Here is a 9486-nt window from a genome sequence, read left to right as displayed (position 1 = left end):
GTACTTCATTGTACTTATAATGGAAGGTTTCTATCCTATCCTACCCGTTTGGCTAACGGCCCTCCACTAGTCAAGAGTGCGGTGGGTAAGAGTGGATACCCATTCAATCGCCATTTTATAGGCAATTTCCTTAAACACCCCTTATAGACCAGCTTCGTGAATGAGGCCTACTAACGGTAAGACTGACTTTTACTCATACATATATATTAGACTTTTAATGTTATATATAGTATAGGGTGTCTTTTACACTTTTAAAATACTAGGTGGTCAAATTTAATAATTATACTTTTAATTTAATTAAATTGTAAACCAAAACTTTTATGGATTTATTAAATCTCTCTTAATTATACACTTTAATTAATTAATAAAACCATAATGGTGTGATTTGAACTTTTCAAAAACATTACTAGGGTTTTAGAATTTAACATTTCTAAATTAAACTTTTAATCAACTTTTAAATTCCAAAACTTGAGGGCAAGTTTTGAAACAGTTCAAAACATTAGGGTTTCAACTATTTAAATTTCAAAACAAACCTTTAAGTCCAAATTTAAACCATAAAACTTACATGGGCACGAATGAAACTTTTTCACAACACAAGGATCAAATAACAAATAATAGAAATTAAACAATTAATTTTGTCATTTTCTATATTTGACCTAATTTCAATTTCTTGCAAGATAAGTTACCCAATTAATACAAATAATCAATCTTTAATCATATAAGGAAGTTATTATCTAATCAATTGGTAATTATCTTTTGTTTAATCAAGGATATAATCAAATATAAGATAAAATTCGAATATTAAAGACCCAAAAAAATTAAGGCAAGTATCCTTAAGCAAAACAACAAGAAATCCTGAAATCTTCTCTTACTAACGCTCGAACTCGTCGAGTTCCTCTATGGACTCGCCGAGTTGGAGCAACTCGCCGAGTCCACATTGGAACTCGCCAAGTTCATCAGTCAGGGAGCCAAAAAATCGATTTTACAACAAGAATGAATGTACTAGGCATCAATACAATAGAAACCAATCAAGTCTCTGATACCACTAAAGGGTTTTAGCCATAAGAACATCCTAAGTGCTCATGCAAACCCTAATGCTTGGATCTAGGTTTCTCTATTGTACATGCAATTCATCCAAGACTTTAAACCCTAGATCTGGCATACTATTAATCATATTAACATATGAATGGGTTTTTAGATCTTACCTTGATTGTTATGTAGCAATAACAATCTCAAATCCTCCTTGTAATGACTTTAGAAAGCTTAGAGTCACAAGTGTCACTCCTCTAATGGCTCACAAACACCAAGAGCAAGAGGATGAAGAATAAGGAGAGAGGAGGCTGCCCAAAACCGTCCAGAAACCCTAGTGAAACTCTTATCCACGTTTTTAGGGCTTAAGGGTACTATATATACATGTAGGTTATTAGGGTTTTCAACTAGGAAGCCCTAATCTGACTGCTTAAGCCCTAAGTAGCCCATGGACCCTTTTAGAATATCCCTTGGACGATTTCTAATGGGTTTCCCCATAGAATTCGTCCAACCTATTATTCCAAGGTGATCCATAGCCCAAATGCAATTATCTTATAATTACAGTTCCAGTCCCTTAAGTTTAATTAATCTCTTTTAGCCACAAAATTAATTATCAATTAATTCTTGACTAATATTAATTAAACAATATGATTTCTCTTTTAATATATTATTCTCATAATATATTAATAAATCATAATTAATCATTTCTCTTCATAATTCATCCTATCAAGTTGCTTTGGTGAAGGCAACCCAAAAGGACCATGCACCATCAGTTCAAGTACATACCAAAATAGTTATGGACTTAGACACTAATCCAACAAAACCCACCTTCGCCCCCCCTCAGGGCAGAAGCTTGTCCGTTGAGCATTCTCCATGTCAGCAATCCATCAGTGGATAACAATGTGGTCCTTATCCCCAAAGAACTCTGCAGCTTCACAAACCTTAAACTCCCGAAATGAGGGAGTCCACGCTCCCAACTGTCTTGCCACAATATCGAACTGAAAAGCCCCAAGTCGTTCATCTAACAACTCCATAATCCTAGAACGGTACACATCCAGACGCTCATGCATAATCTCCATGATCCCCTCCTTGATCGTACTAAAGATCACATGAGTCTGCTCCAAAGTACTGCGGGTGATCTCCGACGAGATGAAATCCCGTATCTACTCATCAATCAGATCAGTGCCAACAACTAAGTCTGAGCCAGATCCTTTGCCACGAGTGCTCACCACCATACTCACAAGCAACCATACAATAATTAGAACATACTCAAAGAATCCTCATCCCTCAGGCTTCTTAGATCCTTCGTGACTCCCCTCGATTCGAGTATGGATCTTATTATTTTAGTAGTACGGGTCCAATACTACCTTCCACACCTACCCATACTTTTCTCAAGAGTTATCCCGAATCCTCCAAGTCACCTTCTCAAATCGGTACTCCAAGCACCTGCTAAACAACGCAACCCAACCTACTAAATCACTTCCTAGGCTCTTCTAAGTTCTTGAACTCACCCTACCGCCAGCTGGTGAAGAACTCCCACTAATGTCAGCTAACTACTTCACGAATACAATCACATGCAACAAAGCTTAAATAATCCTTCGATTAAAAGACTTAATCCCTACAACGGTTGAACTCAGACAAGAGCAACACAATAGGGTCAAATCCATAACTCTGAGTTTATTATTCGTTTGTAGCATGCAACTTAATATATTCACTTAATATTTAACTCCCATCACTAAGGGTTCCCACAAAGCACAAAGCAAGCAACATTCGTGCAGTCACACTCCAAGCCACAAAACAATGAAAGGACATCTCAAGCTTACTTACTACTAACATGCTAGGAACCTCTATCATCACTACCGTTTGCCTTATGCATGCAAATTATATACAATATAGGAAATATGATCCTAGTCGTATATAATTTTTAAAACATAAACATAATAATCACTTCTACCAATATAGATTCCAAATCTAGCATACCATCCAATTCTCCTAGGCTACAAGGCATCACATATCAGGCTGATCTATCATGCAATTCCTGAAAGTATCCCTAACTTTATCCTAGCATGTAAACATTCATATCACATACTATCAACATGTATGGGTATTGTGAGAATCACTTATGTGACAACCCGAAATTTCCATTCTGAACAAACCATATCAAGCCAATAGAAGTTAGAACAGTTTCAGTGAAATTCCAGACTTCGGGTATAAGTTTGGCAGTTTTTCAGGATTTACACTTAAGGAGATATCAGGAGAGTGGTTGCACTAGGGTTTTGTGCAACACTGTTATTCCAACACTCTGTTATATTAGAAATCATTCCAGGAATAAAAATATTTTCTGCCAAAAATATCTCAGGACTATAAATAGAATTCTGAACCAAATTCATTCATTATTCGCATTTCCAACTAGAGAAAAGCCATTTTCTCTCTCACGGATCTTCGGGTTTTTATCCCAAATCATGAGTTCACTTCTCCAGTTGTCTTATAATGCTTATTATGTGCTTAATAACTTAGATTACATATCAAATATGTAAGATTCGGGAGTTTACCGCCCAAGAACGTTCTTGGAGAGTAAACTCCTATATGTGGCTTAAATACTACCTAGTCTTTTCCTCGTGTTAGGTAACAAACTTAGGCTTGTATATAAGTGTGTTTGAGACTAGAAAACAAACAAAACCCTAAGATTCGGGAGTTTACCGCCCAAGAACACTTGGGGAGTAAACTCCATTTTAAGGGCTAAAGGTGTCCCAAAGTCCCTCAAAGCCTCGGATCTCAAACTAGAAGCCTACATTACATGTTTAGACCACCAAATCAATTAATATTCAAGGGAGAAAGAGAGTTCACGGCCCAAAAGGTTCTAGGGCCGTGAACTCAAATAAATGGTGCCAAATAGTGCCATAATTCCTCCTAAGACCTTGAACAATTGCCTAGAACATATCCTATGTGAGTATGGGACTTGAAAGCATCAAAAACATCATTCCAAGGGAGTTTATGGCCGTAAACTCCAAGGGAATATGGTCCCAGGTCCGTAAACTCCTAAAAGGAGTTATATTATGCCCTAAACTCTTCCATAGACCAAGCCATTAAGTAGAAATGCTTATTAGGGCCTTATATCAAACATTAAATGGTAACATAAGTGTGAGATTACGGCTGTAAACTCATGAGTTTACGACCGTAAACTCACTTAGTAGGGTCATTAGGGCCGTGAACCTCATGGTGGAGTATTCCTTGAGCCCTACACACAATAGCTTCCCCTACAAACACTTAGATGCAATCCTAGAGGCTAATAACACTTGATAAAGGTGTTTAGCATGTCCTAGGGTGTCTTGACTTGTTTATTAGTTTTTTATAGACTAATTTGTTACATATATGTGAAATTATATGTTAACTAGGATCGTAAGTGTGTTCAAGACTTCACTTGACACCTAGCAGTCCTACCTCTTCAGTTCATTCGTATCACCCGCAACAGGTGAGTTCATACCCCTTAATCAATGTTTTAAATGATTTTAAATGCTTTAATGGGGGGGGGGGGAATACAAGTAGAAAACAGTATGTTATTAAATCAATCATATGTATTTTATAACTGTGTTTTCACTCAGTAGATTTCACAAACGTCAAAAGGTGATACATGAAATGGTTTCCTATCTTAAAAACACGTTATCAAAAGTATTACTTTGAAATGTTTATTTAAAATGACATAAATTCACTCTTTATTATAATTTCAAAACTCTTAGATATCTTACAAAACCATTTCTTTTACCTACTTGATCAAAACTATACTTACACACTTATGTTCATATAAATGTTTTGAGATTATAGTTTCATCTTTCATCCGGTTCTTCCCACACTCTTGTATAGTAAGGGTGTATAAAACTACTTGAACAACCAATTACTTTCCAGTTAATTATCATAGGGATAGTTAGAAGATATCAAACATTATTCCCATTACAAGGAATCACACAAGAGTCAGTTCATTCATGAGTCTTTACGAGTACATTACCTGATACATGAGTACCTTTACATATGCTTACATGATACATGAATACGCTTACATGCACACATTACATGAATACCTTTACGTAGATACAATTACCTATGTATACTTACATGAATACTTGAACCTTGGTTCTTTAGGATGAATTATTAGTACCTTCAGTAAATCGTCCTGCCTATCCCTGGTCAACGGGAGTCAATTACGGGACTAACCATTCCTGGAACCTACTGTTCGCCACAGAGGCTAATTGGACAATCTTTGGATGTTCATTAGGTTGTTATTACTATTATTAGGGGCCAATTACGGGACTAACCATTCCTGGAACCTACTGTTCGCTATAGAGGTTAATCGGACAATCTTCGGATGTTCAGTAGGTTATTTATTTCGCTTACCGTGATGTATTGTTAGCACTAGTACCTCCGGCTAACACTTACATTATTACATATTTCCTATTACTTTATTTTGTGATATCTTCACATAAACGAGTAGTTAGACTAAGTACTTGTTAGCACCAGTACCTCCGGCTAACACTTACATTATTACATATTTCCTATTACTTTATTTTGTGATATCTTCACATAAACGAGTAGTTAGACTAAGTACTTTTTAGCACCAGTACCTCCGGCTAACACTTACATTATTACATATTTCCTATTACTTTATTTTGTGATATCTTCACATAAACGAGTAGTTAGACTAAGTACTTGTTAGCACCAGTACCTCCGGCTAACACTTACATGATTATACTTTTTCCTGTTTACTTTATTTTGTGATACTTTCACATAAACGAGGAGTTAGACTAAGTACTTTAGTACTAGTCAATAGAAAGGAAAAACTATCATTTTACTTACAGAACATTTAAGTCTTGGTAGAAGACTATCATATACTTTTTCCTATTTACTTTATTTTGTGATACTTTCACATAAACGAGGAGTTAGACTAAGTACTTTATTACTAGTCAATAGAAAGGAAAAACTATCATTTTACTTACAGAACATTCGGGTCTTGGTAGAAGACTACATTTCATACTTGTAGGAAATAAGGGATTTTCTAGGATTTTCAAACTTATATCAATTGTTACATTTAAAGATTTGCCAGACAATCATGACAGTTTTCCAAACAAGACAATGACACTTAAATACTTATGAATTCACCAGCTTTAGGCTGATACTCGCTTTCAAAATAACTTGTATTCTCAGGTCACCAGTTAGACAGGTACGATGTCCAGGCCTTGAGAAGACGGAGCACAATCAAGACTCGTCATGTTTTGATTACTTATTTTTATTATTGTACGTTATGAAAGAACACACATGCATTAAACTTTACTTTTAATGCAATGGATGATGTTGTTGCTTGTTTACTACTTTACACTGTTATGATACTTCACATGACGTCCTCCACCCCGGAACGTTTCCGCCATTCTTGGTTTTGGGGTGTGACAACTTACTTGAGCTCGACTGATTACACACATCACACCCCCTTTTTTCTTTATAAAAATATGTTCAGAAACTTATTTTCTTTATAAAAATCTTTTTAGAAACTTATTTTCCTTCAAAAGATTACCAATTTCTCATTTTGAGTTCAAATATACCCAAGAGTGTGTCTGAATCCCTCAAACCAAGGCTCTGATACCAACTTGTAACGTCCCAAAAATTCATAGTGAGATTTTCATTTTTAAAACAATAAACCATAGAAACAAGTTGTTCCAAAACCGATCAAAGTGAATATATTATTTAAACATCATAGTAAATACTGAAAGTTGCCAAATGCGGAAAACTCTGGTGGATGCGATATAGTCACGTCGAGTCCTTCCCTTTCGTACTGGAAGTGCCTGAAACTATAAACATAAAACTGTAAGCACAAAGCTTAGTAAGTTCCCCAAAATACCACATACCATACATAAGAAAGTGAATGCTATGGGTCAAATCATAGTCTTACAATCATTTCCTACCATGGGCCAAATCATGGTCTTTCCTAGCAATGTCGATGACCAAATCCCGGTCTTACATACAAGTGTTAGGGGCCAGATCATGGTCTTTCATAGAATTTCCAGGACCAGATCCTAGTCTTTCATACAATTGTCAGGGTTCAGATCCTGGTCTTTCATGCAAGTATCACACAGATGACTAGCATTCTACATAACAAAGTAATGGATTGGCATTGGTGCCTTCGACCCATGAATCTAGTGAGGAGACTCACCTCTCAACCGGAAAGATCGTTGAACACGAAATTGCTTAGAACATCAGCTCTACTGGTCACCTACTCATTAGAACATAACCAAACTTAACTTATAATAAATATACCCAAAATACCCCTAGGTCAAACTCCTGGTTAAAGTCAAAGTCAATCGGGTCAACTCGGTGAGTACATTGGGCATACGCAACAGGTACGAGGGGCGTACTACACGTTTGACTAGAATTGAGGGGTACGTGCAGCGTCCCATTTGGTATGTCCAACGTACGCAACTGCCACCCTTTCTTCACATTAAGAGCTTAATCCTTAAGCTCATTCGTCCAAAAATCTAGATCTAGCCCTCAAATGATGTTTTTAATCATAAAGTTTACAACTTTATGATCTTAAATGGTTATTAAGTGCTCAATACCAAATATCCTAACTTCTTAACTCTTTAAGACAACCTAGCTCGTGCATGGAAGGAAACTAAGGTCCAAGATTACATTTTTATGGTTCCTAATAACTCTATAATGGATAAAGTTTCAGAATGGTCCAAACAACCAAGATCTAGTCTTTAAATCTCAAAGGGACCAAAAGTGCGTCTTTTGCAACTTAATCCATTAAGTTGAAGTCTACAACCTTTAGATCTGAATCAATATGATGTTTAGATGGATAAAGTTTCCAACTTTATCCATAACAAGGTCGCCAACTTTCAAGATCTAAACTTTATACACTAAAGTGACCAAAAGCTCATAACACCCAAAACTAGCTAGATCTAACAAATACATCATCAAGATTCAAGCTTTATACCTCTTGAAGAAAGATCAAGGTGAACAAAGTCTGGATCTACAAGATCTAATGCAACCAACACTTCTCAAATGGCTCAAACTAGGGTTAGGGTTTCAAGGGAGGGTGTTGGAGAGGTGGAGGATGAGAATAGAATGGGTTTAGGGAAGTTAAGGAGCTTAAATATGGCTTAAACCACGAAAAAATAGGGTTTGGGTACTAGTCATGTACGCCCATTGTACTCCAGGTATGCCTAATGTACTCCAAGTTTGCCTAGTATGCCCATCGTACATCCTATACGTCCAACGTACTAGACTAAGCCCAAAACATTCATAACTTCAAACGATCATAACTTCTTCATTTCAACTCCGTATTCGACGATCTTTATATCCACATAAAGGTATTAAAGAGCCTTACAATATTATCTGGATATCTTTGACTAAATAATTCCCAAACAAAAATCCATATTAAGAAGTCTGAAAATCACTTTTTGCTATTTTACCCTTTGACTCCAACATAAACCAAACTCTTGGATCCCGTAATCCACATTACGCACATCCAAATGGGTCTAAACATCTCTTTCCCAAAGCCTGAAGCCTTATGATACTTGATCTTCAGGTCACGACCCCGCATTATGAAACGAATCGAAACATTGTGTTACATATTAAGAGGAAATTCATATGTAGATATCAAAGGGATTTCCTAACCCTTGAAAAGTGGAAAAATGAGGTTGAAATTTTTTCTAAGGGTTTAGATATCCCGAGCTAATTGACCATGAAATCACAACCCCTTTAATGGAATCGTAGGTTAGGTTAGATAAACTACGATTTCGTTGGTTATTTTATTCATTTGCCTAAAAATTTTATTATTATTATTTTTTAAATTAATAAAGAAAAATGGCTATTTTTGTATTTTTTTTAAAATATATCCAACAGTTATGATCAAATTTCAGATAATAAATTAAAAAAAATAAAATAAAATATCATATTACATAGTGAAGCAAAAGGTATATTACATTATTTTATGTAATTATTCTCATATAAAGAAGAGTAACTAGAGGAGTGGCCTTGTATTGGGTTTATAAATCTTATAATTTTCATATAATTTTTCTATTGTACTCTTATATACTCCTTCCGTCTAACATTGATAGTCCACTTTTGACTTATGAAGTCTTTTTTCTTTAACTTTGACCTTAAATATTTTTATTTGTATTATATATTACTGGATAAAATTTATAACAATGAAAAAACATTTAAAATATATACAATCCATTCATATATTTTGCATCAAATATTATTTATCAAACACAAAAATATTTAAGGTCAAAGTTTAAAAAAAAGACTTCAAAAGTCAAAAATGGACTATCAATTTAGGACGAATGTAGTATTAAATATTTCTGTAAATTTATTATTAGACACGAAACATTTATGTAAAATGTTATTAGACACTAAGTGTTTCTGTAGTTTTGTGAAATGTAGGAGCAATATACTTTTGGTAGGGAT

This window comes from Lactuca serriola, chromosome 8 (assembly GCF_051521515.1).
Source record: "Lactuca serriola cultivar US96UC23 chromosome 8, Lser_US96UC23_V15, whole genome shotgun sequence".
Taxonomy (NCBI): Eukaryota; Viridiplantae; Streptophyta; class Magnoliopsida; order Asterales; family Asteraceae; genus Lactuca; species Lactuca serriola.
The sequence above is the reverse complement of the archived record's forward strand: the minus strand, read 5'-3'. Positions refer to the sequence as shown.